This window comes from Taudactylus pleione, unplaced genomic scaffold (genome assembly GCF_031769625.1).
Source record: "Taudactylus pleione unplaced genomic scaffold, aTauple2 ptg000685l, whole genome shotgun sequence".
Lineage (NCBI taxonomy): Eukaryota > Metazoa > Chordata > Amphibia > Anura > Myobatrachidae > Taudactylus > Taudactylus pleione.
The window spans coordinates 5503493-5528389 of NW_028285087.1; the positions used below are offsets into that span (position 1 = coordinate 5503493).

Genomic DNA, 24897 nt, shown 5'->3' on the forward strand with positions numbered 1-24897 from the left:
CCTGTACTGGTCTGTGCAGTGTGTACAATGTGCCTATAGTCACCGCGTCTCCCCACTACCCCCCATGTATCCTGTACTGGTCTGTGTGCAGTGTGTACAATGTGCCTATAGTCACCGCGTCTCCCCGCTGCCCCCCATGTATCCTGTACTGGTCTGTGTGCAGTGTGTACAATGTGCCTATAGTCACCGCGTCTCCCCACTGCCCCCCATGTATCCTGTACTGGTCTGTGTGCAGTGTGTACAATGTGCCTATAGTCACCGCGTCTCCCCACTGCCCCCCATGTATCCTGTACTGGTCTGTGTGCAGTGTGTACAATGTGCCTATAGTCACCGCGTCTCCCCGCTACCCCCCATGTATCCTGTACTGGTCTGTGCAGTGTGTACAATGTGCCTATAGTCACCGCGTCTCCCCGCTACCCCCCATGTATCCTGTACTGGTCTGTGCAGTGTGTACAATGTGCCTATAGTCACCGTGTCTCCCCACTGCCCCCCATGTATCCTGTACTGGTCTGTGTGCAATGTGTACAATGTGCCTATAGTCACCGCGTCTCCCCGCTGCCCCCCATGTATCCTGTACTGGTCTGTGTGCAATGTGTACAATGTGCCTATAGTCACCGCGTCTCCCCGCTACCCCCCATGTATCCTGTACTGGTCTGTGCAGTGTGTACAATGTGCCTATAGTCACCGCGTCTCCCCACTACCCCCCATGTATCCTGTACTGGTCTGTGTGCAGTGTGTACAATGTGCCTATAGTCACCGCGTCTCCCCACTGCCCCCCATGTATCCTGTACTGGTCTGTGTGCAGTGTGTACAATGTGCCTATAGTCACCGCGTCTCCCCACTGCCCCCCATGTATCCTGTACTGGTCTGTGTGCAGTGTGTACAATGTGCCTATAGTCACCGCGTCTCCCCGCTACCCCCCATGTATCCTGTACTGGTCTGTGCAGTGTGTACAATGTGCCTATAGTCACCGCGTCTCCCCACTACCCCCCATGTATCCTGTACTGGTCTGTGTGCAGTGTGTACAATGTGCCTATAGTCACCGCGTCTCCCCGCTGCCCCCCATGTATCCTGTACTGGTCTGTGTGCAGTGTGTACAATGTGCCTATAGTCACCGCGTCTCCCCACTGCCCCCCATGTATCCTGTACTGGTCTGTGTGCAGTGTGTACAATGTGCCTATAGTCACCGCGTCTCCCCACTGCCCCCCATGTATCCTGTACTGGTCTGTGTGCAGTGTGTACAATGTGCCTATAGTCACCGCGTCTCCCCACTGCCCCCCATGTATCCTGTACTGGTCTGTGTGCAGTGTGTACAATGTGCCTATAGTCACCGCGTCTCCCCACTGCCCCCCATGTATCCTGTACTGGTCTGTGTGCAGTGTGTACAATGTGCCTATAGTCACCGCGTCTCCCCGCTACCCCCCATGTATCCTGTACTGGTCTGTGTGCAGTGTGTACAATGTGCCTATAGTCACCGCGTCTCCCCACTACCCCCCATGTATCCTGTACTGGTCTGTGTGCAGTGTGTACAATGTGCCTATAGTCACCGCGTCTCCCCACTGCCCCCCATGTATCCTGTACTGGTCTGTGTGCAGTGTGTACAATGTGCCTATAGTCACCGCGTCTCCCCGCTGCCCCCCATGTATCCTGTACTGGTCTGTGTGCAGTGTGTACAATGTGCCTATAGTCACCGCGTCTCCCCACTGCCCCCCATGTATCCTGTACTGGTCTGTGTGCAGTGTGTACAATGTGCCTATAGTCACCGCGTCTCCCCACTGCCCCCCATGTATCCTGTACTGGTCTGTGTGCAGTGTGTACAATGTGCCTATAGTCACCGCGTCTCCCCACTGCCCCCCATGTATCCTGTACTGGTCTGTGTGCAGTGTGTACAATGTGCCTATAGTCACCGCGTCTCCCCGCTACCCCCCATGTATCCTGTACTGGTCTGTGCAGTGTGTACAATGTGCCTATAGTCACCGCGTCTCCCCGCTACCCCCCATGTATCCTGTACTGGTCTGTGTGCAGTGTGTACAATGTGCCTATAGTCACCGCGTCTCCCCACTACCCCCCATGTATCCTGTACTGGTCTGTGCAGTGTGTACAATGTGCCTATAGTCACCGTGTCTCCCCACTGCCCCCCATGTATCCTGTACTGGTCTGTGTGCAATGTGTACAATGTGCCTATAGTCACCGCGTCTCCCCGCTGCCCCCCATGTATCCTGTACTGGTCTGTGTGCAATGTGTACAATGTGCCTATAGTCACCGCGTCTCCCCGCTACCCCCCATGTATCCTGTACTGGTCTGTGCAGTGTGTACAATGTGCCTATAGTCACCGCGTCTCCCCACTACCCCCCATGTATCCTGTACTGGTCTGTGTGCAGTGTGTACAATGTGCCTATAGTCACCGCGTCTCCCCACTGCCCCCCATGTATCCTGTACTGGTCTGTGTGCAGTGTGTACAATGTGCCTATAGTCACCGCGTCTCCCCACTGCCCCCCATGTATCCTGTACTGGTCTGTGTGCAGTGTGTACAATGTGCCTATAGTCACCGCGTCTCCCCGCTACCCCCCATGTATCCTGTACTGGTCTGTGCAGTGTGTACAATGTGCCTATAGTCACCGCGTCTCCCCACTACCCCCCATGTATCCTGTACTGGTCTGTGTGCAGTGTGTACAATGTGCCTATAGTCACCGCGTCTCCCCGCTGCCCCCCATGTATCCTGTACTGGTCTGTGTGCAGTGTGTACAATGTGCCTATAGTCACCGCGTCTCCCCACTGCCCCCCATGTATCCTGTACTGGTCTGTGTGCAGTGTGTACAATGTGCCTATAGTCACCGCGTCTCCCCACTGCCCCCCATGTATCCTGTACTGGTCTGTGTGCAGTGTGTACAATGTGCCTATAGTCACCGCGTCTCCCCACTGCCCCCCATGTATCCTGTACTGGTCTGTGTGCAGTGTGTACAATGTGCCTATAGTCACCACGTCTCCCCGCTACCCCCCATGTATCCTGTACTGGTCTGTGCAGTGTGTACAATGTGCCTATAGTCACCGCGTCTCCCCACTACCCCCCATGTATCCTGTACTGGTCTGTGTGCAGTGTGTACAATGTGCCTATAGTCACCGCGTCTCCCCACTGCCCCCCATGTATCCTGTACTGGTCTGTGTGCAGTGTGTACAATGTGCCTATAGTCACCGCGTCTCCCCGCTGCCCCCCATGTATCCTGTACTGGTCTGTGTGCAGTGTGTACAATGTGCCTATAGTCACCGCGTCTCCCCACTGCCCCCCATGTATCCTGTACTGGTCTGTGTGCAGTGTGTACAATGTGCCTATAGTCACCGCGTCTCCCCACTGCCCCCCATGTATCCTGTACTGGTCTGTGTGCAGTGTGTACAATGTGCCTATAGTCACCGCGTCTCCCCACTGCCCCCCATGTATCCTGTACTGGTCTGTGTGCAGTGTGTACAATGTGCCTATAGTCACCGCGTCTCCCCACTGCCCCCCATGTATCCTGTACTGGTCTGTGTGCAGTGTGTACAATGTGCCTATAGTCACCGCGTCTCCCCGCTACCCCCCATGTATCCTGTACTGGTCTGTGCAGTGTGTACAATGTGCCTATAGTCACCGCATCTCCCCACTACCCCCCATGTATCCTGTACTGGTCTGTGTGCAGTGTGTACAATGTGCCTATAGTCACCGCGTCTCCCCACTGCCCCCCATGTATCCTGTACTGGTCTGTGTGCAGTGTGTACAATGTGCCTATAGTCACCGCGTCTCCCCACTGCCCCCCATGTATCCTGTACTGGTCTGTGTGCAGTGTGTACAATGTGCCTATAGTCACCGTGTCTCCCCACTGCCCCCCATGTATCCTGTACTGGTCTGTGTGCAGTGTGTACAATGTGCCTATAGTCACCGCGTCTCCCCACTGCCCCCCATGTATCCTGTACTGGTCTGTGTGCAGTGTGTACAATGTGCCTATAGTCACCGCGTCTCCCCACTGCCCCCCATGTATCCTGTACTGGTCTGTGTGCAGTGTGTACAATGTGCCTATAGTCACCGCGTCTCCCCGCTGCCCCCCATGTATCCTGTACTGGTCTGTGTGCAGTGTGTACAATGTGCCTATAGTCACCGCGTCTCCCCACTGCCCCCCATGTATCCTGTACTGGTCTGTGTGCAGTGTGTACAATGTGCCTATAGTCACCGCGTCTCCCCACTGCCCCCCATGTATCCTGTACTGGTCTGTGTGCAGTGTGTACAATGTGCCTATAGTCACCGCGTCTCCCCACTGCCCCCCATGTATCCTGTACTGGTCTGTGTGCAGTGTGTACAATGTGCCTATAGTCACCGCGTCTCCCCACTGCCCCCCATGTATCCTGTACTGGTCTGTGTGCAGTGTGTACAATGTGCCTATAGTCACCGCGTCTCCCCGCTACCCCCCATGTATCCTGTACTGGTCTGTGCAGTGTGTACAATGTGCCTATAGTCACCGCATCTCCCCACTACCCCCCATGTATCCTGTACTGGTCTGTGTGCAGTGTGTACAATGTGCCTATAGTCACCGCGTCTCCCCACTGCCCCCCATGTATCCTGTACTGGTCTGTGTGCAGTGTGTACAATGTGCCTATAGTCACCGCGTCTCCCCACTGCCCCCCATGTATCCTGTACTGGTCTGTGTGCAGTGTGTACAATGTGCCTATAGTCACCGTGTCTCCCCACTGCCCCCCATGTATCCTGTACTGGTCTGTGTGCAGTGTGTACAATGTGCCTATAGTCACCGCGTCTCCCCACTGCCCCCCATGTATCCTGTACTGGTCTGTGTGCAGTGTGTACAATGTGCCTATAGTCACCGCGTCTCCCCACTGCCCCCCATGTATCCTGTACTGGTCTGTGTGCAGTGTGTACAATGTGCCTATAGTCACCGCGTCTCCCCGCTACCCCCCATGTATCCTGTACTGGTCTGTGCAGTGTGTACAATGTGCCTATAGTCACCGCGTCTCCCCACTACCCCCCATGTATCCTGTACTGGTCTGTGTGCAGTGTGTACAATGTGCCTATAGTCACCGCGTCTCCCCGCTGCCCCCCATGTATCCTGTACTGGTCTGTGTGCAGTGTGTACAATGTGCCTATAGTCACCGCGTCTCCCCACTGCCCCCCATGTATCCTGTACTGGTCTGTGTGCAGTGTGTACAATGTGCCTATAGTCACCGCGTCTCCCCACTGCCCCCCATGTATCCTGTACTGGTCTGTGTGCAGTGTGTACAATGTGCTTATAGTCACCGTGTCTCCCCACTGCCCCCCATGTATCCTGTACTGGTCTGTGTGCAGTGTGTACAATGTGCCTATAGTCACCGCGTCTCCCCGCTACCCCCCATGTATCCTGTACTGGTCTGTGCAGTGTGTACAATGTGCCTATAGTCACCGCGTCTCCCCACTGCCCCCCATGTATCCTGTACTGGTCTGTGTGCAGTGTGTACAATGTGCCTATAGTCACCGCGTCTCCCCGCTACCCCCCATGTATCCTGTACTGGTCTGTGTGCAGTGTGTACAATGTGCCTATAGTCACCGCGTCGCCCCACTGCCCCCCATGTATCCTGTACTGGTCTGTGTGCAGTGTGTACAATGTGCCTATAGTCACCGTGTCTCCCCACTGCCCCCCATGTATCCTGTACTGTTCAGTGTATGTTGTGTACAATGTGCCTATAGTCACCGCGTCTCCCCACTGCCCCCCATGTATCCTGTACTGGTCTGTGTGCAGTGTGTACAATGTGCCTATAGTCACCGTGTCTCCCCACTGCCCCCCATGTATCCTGTACTGTTCAGTGTATGTTGTGTACAATGTGCCTATAGTCACCGCGTCTCCCCACTGCCCCCCATGTATCCTGTACTGGTCTGTGTGCAGTGTGTACAATGTGCCTATAGTCACCGCGTCTCCCCACTGCCCCCCATGTATCCTGTACTGGTCTGTGTGCAGTGTGTACAATGTGCCTATAGTCACCACGTCTCCCCACTACCCCCATGTATCCTGTACTGGTCTGTGTGCAGTGTGTACAATGTGCCTATAGTCACCGCGTCTCCCCACTGCCCCCCATGTATCCTGTACTGGTCTGTGTGCAGTGTGTACAATGTGCCTATAGTCACCGCGTCTCCCCGCTACCCCCCATGTATCCTGTACTGGTCTGTGTGCAGTGTGTACAATGTGCCTATAGTCACCGCATCTCCCCGCTGCCCCCCATGTATCCTGTACTGGTCTGTGTACAATGTGCCTATAGTCACCGCGTCTCCCCACTGCCCCCCATGTATCCTGTACTGGTCTGTGTGCAGTGTGTACAATGTGCCTATAGTCACCGCGTCTCCCCGCTGCCCCCCATGTATCCTGTACTGGTCTGTGTGCAGTGTGTACAATGTGCCTATAGTCACCGCGTCTCCCCGTTGCCCCCCATGTATCCTGTACTGGTCTGTGTGCAGTGTGTACAATGTGCCTATAGTCACCGCGTCTCCCCGCTGCCCCCCATGTATCCTGTACTGGTCTGTGTGCAGTGTGTACAATGTGCCTATAGTCACCGCGTCTCCCCGTTGCCCCCCATGTATCCTGTACTGGTCTGTGTGCAGTGTGTACAATGTGCCTATAGTCACCACGTCTCCCCACTGCCCCCCATATATCCTGTACTGGTCTGTGTGCAGTGTGTACAATGTGCCTATAGTCACCGCGTCTCCCCACTGCCCCCCATGTATCCTGTACTGGTCTGTGTGCAGTGTGTACAATGTGCCTATAGTCACCGAGTCTCCCCACTGCCCCCCATGTATCCTGTACTGGTCTGTGTGCAGTGTGTACAATGTGCCTATAGTCACCGCGTCTCCCCACTGCCCCCCATGTATCCTGTACTGGTCTGTGTGCAGTGTGTACAATGTGCCTATAGTCACTGAGTCTCCCCACTGCCCCCCATGTATCCTGTACTGTTCAGTGTACGTTGTGTACAATGTGCCTATAGTCACCGAGTCTGCCCACTGCCCCCCATGTATCCTGTACTGGTCTGTGTGCAGTGTGTACAAGGTGCCTATTGTCACCGCGTCTCCCCACTACACCCCATGTATCCTGTACTGGTCTGTGTACGTTGTGTACAATGTGCCTATAGCCACAGCGTGTCTCCCCACTGCCCCCCATGTATCCTGTACTGTTCAGTGTACGTTGTGTACAATGTGCCTATTGTCACCGCGTCTCCCCACTACCCCCCATGTATCCTGTACTGTTCAGTGTACGTTGTGTACAATGTGCCTATAGTCACCGTGTCTCCCCACTGCCCCCCATGTATCCTGTACTGTTCAGTGTACGTTGTGTACAATGTGCCTATAGTCACAGCGTGTCTCCCCACTGTCCCCATGTATCCTGTACTGTTCATTGTACGTTGTGTACAATGTGCCTATAGTCACAGCGTGTCTCCCCACTGTCCCCCATGTATCCTGTACTGTTCAGTGTACAATGTGCCTATAGTTACTGCGTCTCCCCACTGCCCCCCATGTATCCTGTACTGTTCAGTGTACGTTGTGTATAATGTGCCTATAGTCACCGCGACTGCCCACTGCCCCATGTATCCTGTACTGTTCAGTGTACGTTGTGTACAATGTGCCTATAGTCACCGCGTCTCCCCACTGCCCCCCATGTATCCTGTACTGTTCAGTGTACGTTGTGTACAATGTGCCTATAGTCACTGTGTCTCCCCACTGCCCCCATGTATCCTGTACTGTTCAGTGTACGTTGTGTACAATGTGCCTATAGTCACCGCGTCTCCCCACTGCCCCCCATGTATCCTGTACTGTTCAGTGTATGTTGTGTACAATGTACCTATAGTCACCGTGTCTCCCCACTGTCCCCCATGTATCCTGTACTGTTCATTGTACATTGTATACAATGTGCCTATAGTCACCGCGTCTGCCCACTGCCCCCCATATATCCTGTACTGTTCAGTGGGGAAGCAATCGGGAAGCCGACTGCCTATATACCGGCAGCCGGCTTCCCGACTGTCTTATCCCGGCAAGGGTGAAATGCCGGGCATCTAGATGTAGACGCCCGCATTTCCCCAACGCCGGGAGACTGGATCCCGCCATCACGATCGTAGTGATACCGGGCGCCGCGTGCGGACAGCCATGGGGGGGAGGGTTAGGTTTAGGGCTCCCGGCGGGGGACTTAGGGTTAGGCACCCTCCCGGGAGGGTTAGGGTTAGGCTAGGGGGAGGGAGGGTTAGGGTTAGGCACCCCCGCGGGGGACTTAGGTTTAGGCATTCCCCCGGGGGACTTAGGTTTAGGTAGCGGGGAAGGGGGTGGTTAGGGTTATGCACTTAGAGGGGGGATTAGGGTTAGGCACTTGGGGGGGGGAGTTAGGGTTAGGCGCCCGTTAGGGGGGTTAGGTTAGGTTAGTGGATACTTACCTATTCACGATCGGGATTTCCAGCGCTGTCGGGCTTCCGCTGCGTCGCACTCTGCTCCTGTTGGGCTGCCGCTGACGGGAATCGAACCGTGCGGCCGGCGGTATTTCATACCCATTCCATTCAGTGTACGTTGTTTACAATGTGCCTTAGTCACTGCGTCTCTCCACTGCCCCCCATGTATCCTGTACTGTTCAGTGTACGTTGTGTATAATGTGCCTATAGTTACCGTGTCTCCCCACTGCCCCCATGTATCCTGTACTGTTCAGTGTACGTTGTGTATAATGTGCCTATAGTTACCGCGTCTCCCCACTGCCCCCATGTATCCTCTACTGTTCAGTGTACGTTGTGTATAATGTGCCTATAGTTACCGCGTTTCCCCACTGCCCCCCATGTTTCTTGTACTGGTCTGTGTGCAGTGTGTACAATGTGCCTATAGTCACCGCGTCTCACCACTGCCCCCCATGTATCTTGTACTGGTCTGTGTGCAGTGTGTACAATGTGCCTATAGTCACCGCGTCTCCCCACTACCTCCCATGTATCCTGTACTGGTCTGTGTGCAGTGTGTACAATGTGCCTATAGTCACCGCGTCTCCCCACTACCCCCCATGTATCCTGTACTGGTCTGTGTGCAGTGTGTACAATGTGCCTATAGTCACAGCGTCTCCCCGCTGCCCCCCATGTATCCTGTACTGGTCTGTGTGCAGTGTGTACAATGTGCCTATAGTCAACGCGTCTCCCCGCTGCCCCCCATGTATCCTGTACTGGTCTGTGTGCAGTGTGTACAATGTGCCTATAGTCAACGCGTCTCCCCGCTGCCCCCCATGTATCCTGTACTGGTCTGTGTGCAGTGTGTACAATGTGCCTATAGTCACCGCGTCTCCCCACTACCCCCCATGTATCCTGTACTGGTCTGTGTGCAGTGTGTACAATGTGCCTATAGTCACTGAGTCTCCCCACTGCCCCCCATGTATCCTGTACTGTTCAGTGTACGTTGTGTACAATGTGCCTATAGTCACCGCGTCTCCCCACTGCCCCCCATGTATCCTGTACTGGTCTGTGTGCAGTGTGTACAATGTGCCTATAGTCACTGTGTCTGCCCACTGCCCCCCATGTATCCAGTACTGGTCTGTGTGCAGTGTGTACAATGTGCCTATAGTCACCGCGTCTCCCCACTGCCCCCCATGTATCCTGTACTGTTCAGTGTACGTTGTGTACAATGTGCCTATAGTCACCGAGTCTCCCCACTGCCCCCCATGTATCCTGTACTGTTCAGTGTACGTTGTGTACAATGTGCCTATAGTCACCGCGTCTCCCCACTGCCCCCCATGTATCCTGTACTGGTCTGTGTGTAGTGTGTACAATGTGCCTATAGTCACCGCGTCTCCCCACTGCCCCCCATGTATCCTGTACTGTTCAGTGTACATTGTGTACAAGGTGCCTATAGTCACCGCGTCTCCCCACTACCCCCCATGTATCCTGTACTGGTCTGTGTACATTGTGTACAATGTGCCTATAGTCACAGCGTCTCCCCACTGGCCCCAATGTATCCTGTACTGTTCAGTGTACGTTGTGTACAATGTGCCTATTGTCACCGCGTCTCCCCACTGCCCCCCATGTATCCTTTACTGTTCAGTGTACATTGTGTACAATGTGCCTTAGTTACCGCGTCTGCCCACTGCCCCCCATGTATCCTGTACTGTTCAGTGTACGTTGTGTATAATGTGCCTATAGTCACCGTGTCTCCCCACTACCCCCCATATATCCTGTACTGGTCTGTGTGCAGTGTGTACAATGTGCCTATAGTCACCTCGTCTCCCCACTGCCACCCATGTATCCTGTACTGTTCAGTGTACGTTGTGTACAATGTGCCTATAGTCACCGCGTCTCCCCACTGCCCCCCATGTATCCTGTACTGTTCAGTGTACGTTGTGTACAATGTGCCTATAGTCACCGTGTCTCCCCACTACCCCCCATATATCCTGTACTGTTCAGTGTACGTTGTGTACAATGTGCCTATAGTCACAGCATGTCTCCCCACTGTCCCCCATGTATCCTGTACTGTTCAGTGTACGTTGTATACAATGTGCCTATAGTCACCGCGTCTGCCCATTGCCCCCCATGTATCCTGTACTGTTCAGTGGGGAAGCAATCGGGAAGCCGACTGCCTATATACCGGCAGTCGGCTTCCCGACTGTCTTATCCTGGCAAGGGTGAAATGCCGGGCGTCTAGATGTAGAATGTGCCTTAGTCACTGCGTCTCCCCACTGCCCCCCATGTATCCTGTACTGTTCAGTGTACGTTGTGTATAATGTGCCTATAGTTACCGCGTCTCCCCACTGCCCCCATGTATCCTGTACTGTTCAGTGTACGTTGTGTATAATGTGCCTATAGTTACCGCGTCTCCCCACTGCCCCCTTGTATCCTGTACTGTTCAGTGTACGTTGTGTATAATGTGCCTATAGTTACCGCGTCTCCCCACTGCCCCCTATGTATCCTGTACTGTTCAGTGTACAATGTGCCTTAGTTATACCGTGTCTCCCCACTGCCCCCCATGTCTCCTATATTACATACATAAAAGTGAAGTCTCTTCAGCATAGTAATCTGGATGTGATGCACAGGTCAGTCTCTGTACCACCATGCAGGATGGAGGGTGTAACATCTGTGCCAACAGGAAAATGCACTTCATTACACGAGGGTGAAAGGTAAATTAGCCTAACACTACACTGAAATCACGTGATAGCTGACCTGTGTTTCTAGTTCCAAAGTCCAGATATCTTTGTCTCAAACTGTATTTTTACCTGGTCAGACTCTCGAATATTTCCGCAAATTTCCCCGTGAAAATTTGTACTTAAAACACTCTGGTGCATACATAAATAAATGTGTAAATAGAATCACTTGAAAACCCGGCAGGAGGTGACAACCATTTTTATTGCCGCAAGCTAAAAAAAATAAGTTATAATTTTTTTTTTTATCCCAGGTGGATGAAAATCTTGGAAAACACCCAGGAAGTGGAGACACTGGGCCTGATTCAGACCTGCTCGAGAGCGAACAGCGCTCACAAGCGGGTTGCGGGTCCCACACTGCGCATACTGGGGCCGGCACCGGCGTGCGCATGCATGAGATCCGGCCAGCGACGGGCTACTGGTCTTGCACCAAAACGGGATGGCTGTCGATTGTGATTGACAGCAGGCATGGGGAGTGGCTGGCCAAACGGAGGCGTTCCCAAAGGAACGCCTGCCATTTGGGTGCGGCCACAGTAGTGAGCTTCCGGCTCTATTAGAGCCGGAAGCTCACTGGGGCATGCGATTGATGAGACCCTACTACAAGGGTCTTGTCGCAAGCCCGACGGTCGCGACCATCACCTGGCCGCTCGCAAAAGCTGTGAAGAGCAGGGCCTTCCTACCCATATATCTGTCTGTTATTACCCAGTTTTGTTCTATTAATGTTTACAATAAAGCGCAACGGAATATGCTGTGCTATATAAGAAACTGTTAATAAATAAAATAAATAAATAAGGCCGGCTCAAAAAAAAAAAATGCTGCTCTGAAAGAGCGTTCCGGCTCTGAATCAGGGCCACTGTACCTGACATGGATAAAATGTGCCCATGTTTGTCTAACACTGGACTTGGCATTGGCTGTCTAGGTTTCATTAACCGATGTAAAAGGTTTGTTTTATGTTGTGTGACTTGGCAGATGGGCTGTATGTACAGATATAGAAGTTTGCGCAGCTACCAGAGATGGTCTAGCATGGGTGAGAAAGGGGAGTTCACCCCAGGCTGGGTCCAGAAGAGAACACTCTGTGAATTTGTGGACTGAAGAGGAGCATATGGTAGATGTATCAAAGCTTGGAGAGAGATAAAATGGTCTATGTACTAAGCCTTGGACAGAGATAAAGTACCAGCCAATTAGCTCCTAACTGCCGTTTCACTGGCTGTGTTTGAAAAATGACAGGAGCTGGTGGGCTGGTACTTTATCTCCATTCAAGGCTAATAAGGGGTCTATTTACTAAGCCTTGGGGGGAGATAAAGTGAACGGAAATAAAGTACCTGCCAATCAGCTTCTAACTGCCATGTCACAGGCTGTGTTTTGAAAAATGACAGGAGCTGATTGGTTGGTACTTTATCTCCGTCCACTTTATCTCTCTCCAAGGCTTAGTGCTTGCATAGACCCCAAAGTACCAACCAATCATCTCCTAACTAATTTTTTTTAAACACAGGCCGGGATATACTAAAGGAAAACTGCGGTAAACACCTTGTTTTTTGGGGATTTTTACCACATTTTCATGTGTACTGATTTTCGATGCGAGGGTAACGCCAGGTTTTTCTGGCGTCGCCCTATAGAAGCCTATGGGCTTCTTACCACATCCCACTCCCCGCCACTTCGCCACCCCGCTGTCACCCAGCACCTCTCACTGCAGGCCCCCCTCACCTCAGCCTCCTCCCTGCTCCTCCTGGGTTCCCCGCCTCCTTCTCTTCCGGGTGCTGGGAGGAGGAAGAGGAGCCTGGGACTTCCTGCAGAGGTCACCAGCAGGAAGCTCCCGGGGCTAGGAGGGGGAGGAGACCCCGTCACCCGGCAGCAGCAGATTTGCAAAGGGCAGCTCTTATCGCAAGAGCCCCCTGGCTGCCTGTCTTCAGCGTGACTGACAGGTGGCGCTTCCAATGGGAAGCCACCTCCAGTCACGGTGAAGCCAGTGCAGTCACGTGACCACCCAGTGCAGTCACGTGACCACCCACAGCTATAGCGAGCGGCCAGGAGGATGGTCGCGATGGTCAAGACCATCACGACCATCGGGCTTGCGACGAGACCCTTGTGGTAGGGTCTCGTTGCCGCAAGACCCAGAGAGATTTCAGCTCTCACAGAGCCGAAATCTCTCCCACTGACATCACGTGTGATGTCAGTGGGGCAGCCACTCCCCCGGCCCGCCCACCAAAGGGGGCATGCTGTCACTCAACATCGACAGCACGCCCCCTTTTGTACGAGACCCGGAGCGACGGTTTGCCCGTCGCTCTCCGAATCTCGCGCATGCGCACGACGGAACCGACTCCGTCGTGCGCATGTGCACTGGGCCATAGCGGTCGCGAGCGGGTCTGAATCAGGCCCTATGTCTGGCCCGGGACATTAGGGTAAAAAGGGTATTAGTGTCTGCATTTAACACTTTGGGGACAAGTCAATTCTCTGTGATGTTGGATCCATGCCTGTGAAGTGCATGATAAATAAGTGCCACAATATCGCTCCAGCATCACCTCAACATCACAGATTTTGCCTCACACCCCCAGGATGCACAGGAAAATATGTGGTGTAGGGCTACTTTACATGATATTTCACAGTATAAGACTTATTTTGCGGGGATCTGCCATTGTTATTATAAGCTTTGGGTTTAACAAAATGGCCAACTTACTTATTTCTGTTTTGGCTCTAGTGTTTTCTGTGACTTTAGTAAAGGAGAAAATGCAGACAGTATATTACCTGATCTCTGCAGTTTCCTGGATGGTAACATTGATGTGAAGCCCTGGGTGAGTAACTAATATAATTGTATTATTATTATTATTATTATTATAATTGGATGCTAAGGGAGTACTAAAGCTGCATACACACACAACGAAATTTTGAACGATTATCGTTAAACAATATCGTTTAACGATAATCGTTTGATAAAATCGTTCACTTTCTGAGTCAAATGATGAACGATTATCGTTATGCGCGTTCACGTTTGTAGTTCAGTCAGACGATTTTCATTAAGGGAATATGCAAAAAAATTCGTTGGTAACAAAATCGTTGTGTGTGTATGGAATCGGTATAATATCCCGGCGGCCGCATGGCTGGGAGTTCGAATCCCGGCAGCGGCAGCCCGACAAAACAGCAGAGCCCGGCAGCGGAAGCCCGACTGCGCTGGAAATCAAGATCGTCCTAAGGTAAGTATCTACTAACCTAACCCTCCTTAGGGGTGCCTAACCCTAACCTCCCCCCATGTGCCTAACCCTAATCCCCCTCTAAATTCATAACCCCCTCTAAATTCATAACCCCCCCCCTTCCCCGCTGCCTAAACCTAAGTCCCCCGAGGGGGTGCCTAACCCTAAACTCTCCTCGGGGGTGCCTAACGCTAACCCTCCCTCCTCCTAGCCTAACCCTCCCGGGGGGGTGCCTAACCCTAAGTCCCCCCCCGGGAGCCCTAAACCTAACCCTAACCTCCCGCGGCTGTCCGCTGGCGGCTCCCGGCATCCCTTCGATCGGGATGCCAGGCGCCGGTCTCCCGGCGTCTAGATGTAGACGCCTGTCATTTAACCCTCGCCGGGATAATGCAGTCGGGGAGCCGGCTGTCGGGCTTCCCGATTGCATCCCGTGTGTATGCAGCTTTAGTTTGTAGAGTAGTTTTTATTTACAAAGTTTGATATTCGTTTACTAGGATAGGATGGATTTATGTAAATTACATTAATATTAATGTGGGATTTTACATGAATGTACAAATGATTTTATGCTACATTCCTTTTCTATACCATACGTTAATACATTTATATACAGTACCTGATATACACTCATTCTATTATTGTTTCTGCAATTGTTGTTTTCCCTTTGTTCCGAAATCAAGCATTTAGAGCCCCTGCCCTCCGTGAATACTGCATTTTGCTATGTGAATAATGGCCTCCAACATAGAATAGGGACTGTAGAGTAATCATTAGTAATGTATCCATCGTGTTTTGCATTGAGACCACTAAAATACTATCTGCATTTTATTATTGGTAACTAGAATGCCCTCTAGATTGCATTTATGTCACTGGAATGTCTGTATTATATATGTCACTAAGATGTAATCCATATTGTATATAGGTCACTGGAATGCTATATGTATATAATAGCGATCCCCCTCTGGATTTGTGATGGGCTGAGTGGCTCACAGCGCCCCACTCCCCAGCGCCAAGCGATGCTGCAAATAGGGTTCTCTATTTTTCTTTTTTAAGGGGATGCCTCCCGCAACTAGGCCACGCACCCCAATAGTAATGGGGCATGGGCAGGCTCTTTAAGGGCCCTGCTCGCCACTTAATCCCCAGTTATTTTCTGCAGCTATGATCACAGGCGAAAGCTGACTAGGCTTGAGAATAGATAAGTCCTGGGTTTTTTTGCTGATTGGCTGGCTTGACAGCATTGTTACTAGGTAGATCATCTGAGTTTTTGGTCAGGTGGTTAATTATCTGACCAATGAGTGAATTGTGGGTGTGTTTGAAGTGGATGTATAAAGAGGTAGATTTGCATGTGCTCAGCCTCTTTGACATTTCTGGAGCCCACCCTCCCGCCCAAAACTTTTGCTGCTTTAGGGCCTGATTCAGAGCCGGACGCTATTTGCGGTCGTTCGCCCAAAAAATAGGGGTGGCTATTCAAATGAACCGTTCGCTCTTTGCGGTCTGTTCACGCCTCTATGTCTGAACGAGCGAACAAAACTTGCGGTCGTTTTTTGAAAAAATACGCTCCCTGGCCGCTCGCATCCTACGTCATGTCCGCTATTTATTAGATTAATCGAGTACATCGACCAGCTTATGAACTGCTCGCTATTCTTGTGGTTGGTTTTTGCTACCACAATCTTTCGAGCAGTTCTGGCTATAAAATAACCCAGTGACGTGGTCAATGACGCTGCTGTATTAATTATGCACACCCTTAAAACGCCCGTTTTGACCTTTAAGCACGCCTGCGTTCGGATCTCCACTCCCCGTTTTCAAGCACCTTCCCCTGTTACCACCCACATACACCTCCTCCTGTCACTCAAAATAGCAGGCATTCGCTATTTAGCGAACAAACGATTTTCGGCCGCACTGACTGGTTCGCGCATGCGTATTACGATCCGTACGCATGCGCAGTTGGGCAAACATCGCTCGGAGCGAACGAGCGGCCGCTTACGAGCGGCTCTGAATCAGGCCCTTAGTTTGTTATGCTAACTTTTTATTCCTCATTTAGGGAAGGCACAGCATGGCGGGAGAACGCTGCATCTCAGTGGCTTTATTGTGGCGCAAGAGAGCGTTGTGCGGGCGCTGGCCCTCGATGTATATGGTGAGTTTGTCCTTCTTGTGTACGGAAGCACTCTGACTAGGTCCAGGAGGGAGGCGAGTCCTTCGCAGTGTAAGTGCTTCTTTAAGGGGAGCGTTTCAGTCGTTCCGCGTGTATGTCTCCATCTAGAAAGCTGGAGTATGCAGCGTCTCCTGGCCACCTCGGTGAGGTGAATTAATTAATTGGTAAATAAATAAAAGCTGTGACCTTTTAGCCAAGCTGTTATTGTGTACGTCCCTTTATTAATTAATTTAAGTGTTAAGTAAGGTTGTTTAGAGGTTTAATCAGCAATAAACCAATGGAGGTCTTACTCTAGTACCAGTGGAATTCTAGCTCAAATGTGTTGGAATCCTTTGTAAATCATTAAATAGATCAATAAATGTAAATGGGGCAGTATATGCCCTGTTCCAAATCCTCAACAAGCCCCAGAGGCTTTCAGCCTGGCCTGGTTTCCACTAAATCAGGGAGACCCACAAGCATAGGGCCTTTGTCAAAGTGCAAACTAGCCCAAGGATGGTCAACATAGGGTTAGTGGTTCTACAGGTGGGTGTGAGGCGTGAAAGACGGCATGCTTCCCTCCCAGAGTTTTCGGTACATGATTGCTGTGTACTAATTCCTTATTGCCAGGATACCGTTCCAGCCAGGCCCGCTGAGAGCCGCGGCGGGCCCGGGTTATAGGGGGCGTGGCCTATTCGTTGGAGGCGTGGCCACGCCCCCTTCCCGGAAAAAAAAAAGATCTTCGTGGCGCTGCGCGCTGGGAAGGGGAGCGCTCTGGGGCCCCTCAGCCCTGCTCAAAGCTAGGGGGGGCACGATCAGTGTGATCGCTCCCCCCCACAGACATAGGAGACTGCTCTGGCTGCTGCTCAGCAGCCACGAGCAGTCTCCACTGCAGCTCAGCACACGCTGTGTGCTGGGCTGCTGTGAGGGAGGGGGAGCGGCGCCGGACCCGGGCCCCCGCCGGGCCCCTCAGGAAGCCCGGGCCCCGGTAATCTGTACCCGCTCTCCCCCCCCTTTCGGCGCCCCTGGTTCCATCATACCGATTGATCCTAAGGGCCAACCTACTTCCATCATGCGTGCAGCTTTGCAATTGCTACCCTTGCTGAATCACCCCCTGTATCCGGTACCTGCCCAAGGTTTTAGGGGGGTGATTCAGCACCTCCTGCTGCATTTGCATATTAGCAAGGACGGAATTGCAAAGCTACCTTGGTGCACTACACACTACAGTATATGTCTGCGTGCAGCTTTGCAATTCCGTCCTTGCTAATATGCAAATGCAGCAGGAGGTCACAGACGGGATTAACCATCGCGACCATCGGTGGTCGATGGTCGCGATTGTGGATAGCGCCGGGCCGACAGCCAGCTGAGTAATCCTCAGGCTGGCAGGCTTGCAAGGCCAAGGAAGCTGCGTTGGTCGACGCAGTCCCTGGCCTTGATACTAACGGAAAATGGGGCGGACACGCCCCCGTTTCTGGGAATGCCGGCCGACCTCGCCCCCGCAACGCCCCTTAAGTGCCTCTACCTGTCAATCAGGCAGAGGCACAGAAGGAGCTGCTTGCGACTACACAGGACCTATTCTGCACACTCGCAGAGTGAATATTCCCAATAATCGGGAATCTATGTTAGGCATTGCCCCATAGGGCTGGATACCCCCACCCCTTTAGCTCTGCCATTATTTGCATGACATCATTGCGTGCTGGTAATCTATGTGCTTACACGTAACATCTGGTGCAGTTTCGCAAATGGAAAACAACACAGAATTTCCTCTCTTATTATAACTGACCCACAGGGTGCGTGAAAAGCAACCGATATATATATATCGGTCCAGAAGAATTACTGGTAAAATGTTAATCCATCCCACTTCTTCCAACAGGACCCCTACCACCCGTACAAAGGGGCTCATTCAGATAAGGACGCAAATGCCACTGCAGCTGCTAATTTGTTTGCAGCGGCCGTGCGGCAATATGCGAATGACGCAGGCGCCGGGATTTGTTTTGAGACGCCCACCAGCGGTTTCACAAATCCAAGTGATTGAATACGAAGACGCAGTATCGTTAGCGGATCAGTCGATTATCGGACTTCTAAGTAACCCTACGGTCGCTCAGTATGGCCTTGGGAACTGAGACATCGGAGCCATTTTTTTCTACGTATGGGGTCGCAGTTGCAAACTCTGACATGCTCCGAAAACGGTCTTGACACCCCCCCGTTACCTCCCCCAGACCCTCATTGGCCTCATTGATTGTCAAACACACTGCGAGCGACAACGGTAATGCAGATTGCCGCATGCGCAGAGTGACGCGGAAGCATGCGCAGATTACCGATAATCGCTCAGTTGTGTAAATATCCACATTGCATTCATCTCAGGCCCAAAGTTCCCACAAAAGAGTCAGGGCCTCTGTCCGCCGTTACCCAGCAGTCTCTGCACAGGACGGTTTGATTTGTGAGGGGTCGCAGAGCTTTCTCAGACCACAAGCAGTCTAGATCTTTGCACCCCATTAGAGGTGGCACACTCCCAAATTGTCAGCAGAAAGTTATGAAGGCTCCTGGGCGCAGGGAAAGTGCGCGGTGTACCTTTGTATCAATCAAGATTTAAACTCTGAATAATTTAATGCTGAAAGGAGCTTGCAATAAACATCCTAATGAGTGTTCTTTGGCAGGCGCTGCACCAGAGTGACACAGATAAATATGTTTGTACAACCCCCCCTCCCCCCTTATGTTATAGTTATCCCCTTGTCAGTTCTTGGCCATTTCCAGCAGTTTCAGATGACAAAACTTTCACCATACGTTCAGGGCCGACACAGCGACCTCCGTGACTTGCTCATTAGTGAGGCGGCAGTTTCCTAGTGTTCTGGCTCCGTTCTCATGGCTACTTGTTCACAACATTCTGCTCCGACAGTTCTCCGTTATGAATGATACACTACACAGGGGGAAGTCATAGGCTATGATCTGGGATGCATTTGGCAGCCACTGTGCTTGCTCCCGGGATCATTATCATTTTGTTGAGCGTGTTTGATTTTCGTTGCAATGCACATGCTTTGTGGGCACTAGAATTTGGAGTTCAACTATTTACTGGCGAATCCTCCGTCCCAGTTGCCAGATTGATATTGTATATATACATTACACCCTCCATTAATAGTTTCACAATGGTGGTTCTTTGCCCTGTGGCTGTCCCCCAATACCCGGTGCCTAAGGTATGCCCTCACATTTTGTCTTTCATAAGCTCTTCCCGTGTGGTGGCGTTACGGGCCAGGCCGCCCCTAGGCACAACATTATTGGCATTGGAGCTGCATGGAACAGTCCGGCTGATAGCTGCTTCCCAAGGAAGGCAGAGGGAGGTCTGTCTTGAAGAAGGGAGCGCCAGACAATCATTATGGTGGCTGCTATTATTACGGAGCTGCCAGAGACACGGCAGCCCCTGCCCAATGCCCGGCAGCACACCGACACCCACACTCCACATTACACTGGCAGGAGAGTCACAGACCCCGGGGTATGACTGCTTTCTCCCCGGGCTGTGGGGACATTTGGTGGCCATGACAGGTGGAGGGGTGCCGGAAAGGTGACTGGAAGAGGAAAGGAGGTGACTCGCTCCCTCCCCCAGGCCCCTAACCGGAAATTGCCCTGCCCCGCCCCCAGTTAAATCCACCACTGTAACAGTGGTGGATGAATAATGCACCCCCACCCCCCATATCTCCCCGCTGGTGCTGCCATGATCAGCAGCTGCTCTGAGGGGGAAGAGGGCATGCCGTGGTGCCCCCAGCAGGTGACGCCGCTAGGGGGAATCTGTCACTGCGTGTTAGACCAGCATTTGCGTGACCCCGGGGTAAAAAGAAATGCACTATACTCTGATTTACAACAGACAAAACCAACAATCAAGTTTCACAGTACAGATGGAGGGAGGAATATTAACAATGACATAATTTAAGCATTTGGGGGCCTATTCATCAAACGATAAATGGCCCGGTAACCATGCGGAAATGTTAGGTACTACATTTTTAAGTTACCAGGCCATTCATCATCAGGGGTCCGAAAGGACCCCCTTGGTATTCAGCAAAATTTTCAGATCCAAGACGGCGCTTGTTCTCACTGATCCCTGCCCCTTCCTATGGGAAGGAGTTCTGGGAATGCGAAGAGGGATTTGAGCAGATCCCTCCGCCGCCTCCTCACTACCCCCCCGGCGGCTTTGCACATGCGTGACCCGAGCTTATCAACGGGGGCCATATGGCCCTCGATGATGAATAGGCCCCTAGGTTCCCTAAGCCCCACCACTAGCCTTGCCTTTTACACAGAACACATTGCAGTGATCTAACTTACCCTTGTGTAGGCATGGTGATACACTTCTCCACAAAAAACAGTTTCATCAGAGAAAATATCCAACATACTAGAGAACAGATCTACTTAAACGGTATGCAGTCAGGAAGTCGATGGTTGAAATGCCGACTGCCGGCGTCCCGACTATGCAATCCCGGCAGAGGTCTAATGATAAGCGTCGAAATCCCGACTCCTATCATTATCCCTACGTCGGGAGCCTGACGCCTGGCATACCGAACGAAGGTAAGCCGGGCAGCGGGCGCAGACAGCTGTGGGGGGGGGAGGGGTAGGTTTAGTTGCTCCCACGGGGGACTTAGGGTTAGGCTAGGGGAAGGGGGGGGCTAGGCACCCACGGGGGGAGGTTAGGGTTAGGCACCCCCCCCGGGAGACTTAGGTTTAGGCTGCGGGGACGAGGGTGTTAGGTTTAGGCACTTACGGTTAGGGTTAGGCACTAGGGGGGAGGTTAGGGTTAGGCACCCCTAAGGGAGGGTTAGGGGGAGTGGGGGTTAGTTATACTTACCTTTTTTACCTGTCGGGATCTTCACTGCTGCCGGTCTACCGGCATCGGGATTTGAACCGCTGGATATAGGTCCGGCGGTCATTCATTCCGATCCCATTTGAACTTCTCTCGGCCAATCCTAACTAGACTGCACAGCTTCTTAATCTGTTGAATACATTAAGTGATTTCTCAGATTGAATTGAGAAACTTTATAATTGGAATTTGATAAATACTTTTTTAACTGATGATTCTCTGAAAAGGTTCAGGACTTCAATCAACTAATCACAGTTAAGAGAAGCTGTTGTTTGTTGTATTACTCTTGGGATTGTTGTACTAAGAAAAATATCCCATGAGCAAACCACTAAAGGTGCATACACATGTAACGATTTTTTTAACGATTTAACTATAACGACGGTGTTATCATTCAGTCGTTAAACAAATTGTTTAGTTTCTGAGTTATGATTATCGTTCATGAGCGTTCCCGTTTGTAGTTCATTCTGACTGACCAACTGAACGATTTTCATTAAGGGAAGTTACAAAAATCGTTCATTACACTTTAAAAAAATCTGACAGATAATCTGACAGAAAGTCGTTGGTAACAAAATCGTTAGTGTGTATGCACCTTTTTTAAGATAACAGTTTGGTTTCTTTTACATTTTTATTATTATAATAAAAAGTTAAGCTGCACACACACACACTAACGATTTTGTTACCAACGATTTTCTGAACGATTTTCTGTCAGATTATCTGTCAGATTTTTTAAAGTGTAATGAACGATTTTTTGAACTACAAACGATTTTTGCATATTCCCTTAATGAAAATCGTTGAGTTGAAAAGTCTGACTGAACTACAAACGTGAACGCGCATGAACGATTATCGTTCATCGTTTGACTCAGAAAGTGAACGATTTTTTCAAACAATTTATCGTTAAACGATATCGTTTAATGATAATCGTTCACAAAATCGTTGTGTGTGTATGCAGCTTAAAGGTGCGTACACACTGTGCGATCAGGAAAGACAGTACGATTACGACATTGTAATCGTACCGTCGGTCCTGATCCCCTGCAGTGCCTACACTGAACGATCAGTTGTTCAGTGCAGGCACACTCCATCATTCCTGAACATGGGCAATCTGTTCAGGCGATGGACAATGTCGGAAACGACCAGCGGGCGCGCGCGCGCATCGCTGGTCGTTTCTTACATTTTAGTGCACGATTACTGAGTGATTGCACGATTACAATGTCGTAATCGTGCAATCGCTCAGTAATATCGCCCAGTATGTACGCACCTTTAGAGTCTGATTATCAGCTCTCACAACTATTTATTTAGTATTTTTGTGGTGGTTCAGTACTCCACCTGATGGGTGCAGTAACTTATCGCATGGTATTATAAAGCACTTTAAAAATATTAGTAAGGTATATTTAAATATTTCAGCACCCTTATTTTTTTCATATACTTTATATCCCTGTGTAATACAAAAAAAAAAAAATATATATATATATATATATATATATATATATATATATATATATATAGTGGCGATGTTGTCCATAGAAACCAATCAGATTCTAGCTATTATCTTCTAGAACAGAGGTGGCCAACTAGTCAGAGACAAAGGGGCCTATTCATCAACACTAAAATAACGGTTTTAAGTACATTTTCCTTAATTACCGTTTTTTTTTTAGTATTCATTAACACACTTAACACAGGAGATATCACTGATATTTCCTGGTTAGTCCGTCTGCGTTCATTTCCACACTCCCCATACATTAGTACATTAGTATGGTCATATGGAAATTATGCTATTTATCAAATTCCGAAAATTATGTATTTTCGTAATTTGATGGTGTAACTATCCGCCACTCTCAGGTGGCATACAGCGGGTGATACTTACCTGTGTCAGCGTGAGCAGGTCTTCCTCCGCTCCCTCCGTCACTTACCTCGTCCCTCCTCCAGCTCCAGCTGCTGCTCCGACTGTGTACTCCCGGCAGAACATAGAAAAGTAAAAAATTATATATATATATATTTTTGTTTACTGTTTTCTCCTCTTCAGACAGGACGTCGTGACCCGCGGTTGCAGCGGTCAGGGAGGTGAGTGGAGGGGAGGAGGGGGGGCTTGGGGGGAAACAGAATTACCGCAGCTGTAGGCAGTGCTGAGCATGCACCGTGAACGTAACGTTGCATGCGTACTACTGATTCCAGCTGCGGTAAGGTAGTGTAGAGAGGGAAACGTATCTTTTTCCTGAAAAGCTGTCACCACAAAAATGACAGCTTTTCGGAATAGATACTGATGGAGAGGAGGAATGATGGATCCCTCCGGTAATTAGGTAGAACGCCATGCCAGTTCTAAACCTAATTACCTCCATCAAACTTTTTAGTTATGATGAATAGGCCCCAAAGAGCCAAAAAATATCTGTAGTCAAGTTATAAAGCCCAGAGAACGGCTGTCACAAGGCCACACAGGGCCTGCGCTACCATTAGGCGGCTGTCTAAAGGCGCCGGCCACTGGAGGGCGCTGCTCACTTCCCTGTCAGCCTCTCTCCTCACTCCCCAGTCAGTGTCACTCGCCCCCACCTCCCACCCCAGCCGCAGAGTGGGGCGGGGGGCTTTTGTTACAGATACAGAACTGGAAGTAGATTAAGCTTCCCTAGAATCTGTGACAGCAGTGGAGAGAGCTGGGAAGCAGCATTACAGCATTCGTTAAGGCAGGGAGAGATAGCTGAGAGTACACCCACACCGTGAGATAAGCAGCGCGACTAACGTCTCTAGGGGGTCTTACTTATATAACACTCTGGGCAGCAGTTACAGCTAACAGGGGGCTTTATCATGAGAAGAAGTCAGCGAGTGTTCAGCCCATATGATACTTTCCTCCTGCACTGTCATAAATCTGCTGCCTGTGAGGAGAACATTTAGTGCAGTTACATCAGAGACTGAGTTGGATTATTCCCATATGTGTATTCTCCATGTTCAAGTAAAGTGGAAAATGCATACCTCCCAACATTTGTGAACGGACAGTCGGGACTTCCGCGCTGCTGCCGAAAAGGGGCGTGGCCTAATCGTAAAGGGGCATGGCCTGATGACACACCCACCCATTGACATCACTAAGGGGCGTGCCCAGCATCTCCGAGATGCTGGGCTGCCCCCGGGCTACGACCCATACTGTGAATAATGCACACAGCATCTATTCTCGCTCTCGTGTATGCTTCCCCCCCACAGCGGGACACTGCGGCCAGCGGATGGGACAGCGGAACAGTCCCCAAAAAACGGGACTTTCCCGCTGAATGCGAGCCAGTTGGGAGGTATGGAAAATGTTTGAACTTTGTATACCATTTACATATATATATATATATATATATATATATATACAGTTTGGCCTTACATCCAAATCAGGTGAACGGTGTAGGAATTACAACAGTTTATATATGTGCCTCCCACTTTTTAAGGGGCCAAAAGTAATGGGACTATCAACTCAAAAGCTATTTCATGGAAAGGTGTGGGCTATTCCCTCGTTATTTCATTATCAATTAAGCAGGTAAAAGGTCTGGAGTTGATTCTAGGTGTGACATTTGCATTTGGAAACAGTTGCTGTCGACTCTCAATATGAGATCCAAAGAGCTGTCACTATCAGTGAAGCAAGCC

The 24897-nt window shown here is 50.8% G+C and overlaps 1 protein-coding gene across 1 annotated transcript in view; it reads right to left on the reverse strand.

The window, feature by feature from the left end:
* Positions 1 to 24312, reverse strand: part of LOC148477893 (tumor protein p63-regulated gene 1-like protein) — a 36185-nt gene extending 11873 nt beyond the window's left edge. Inside the window, exons 1-2 of the mRNA XM_088456035.1 lie at positions 24250 to 24312; positions 21280 to 21423 (exon numbers count right to left, since the gene is read on the reverse strand). The gene's annotated coding sequence lies outside the window, so the exon portion shown is untranslated. The remainder of the gene's footprint in view (positions 1 to 21279; positions 21424 to 24249) is intronic.
* Positions 24313 to 24897: the final 585 nt, after the last annotated feature.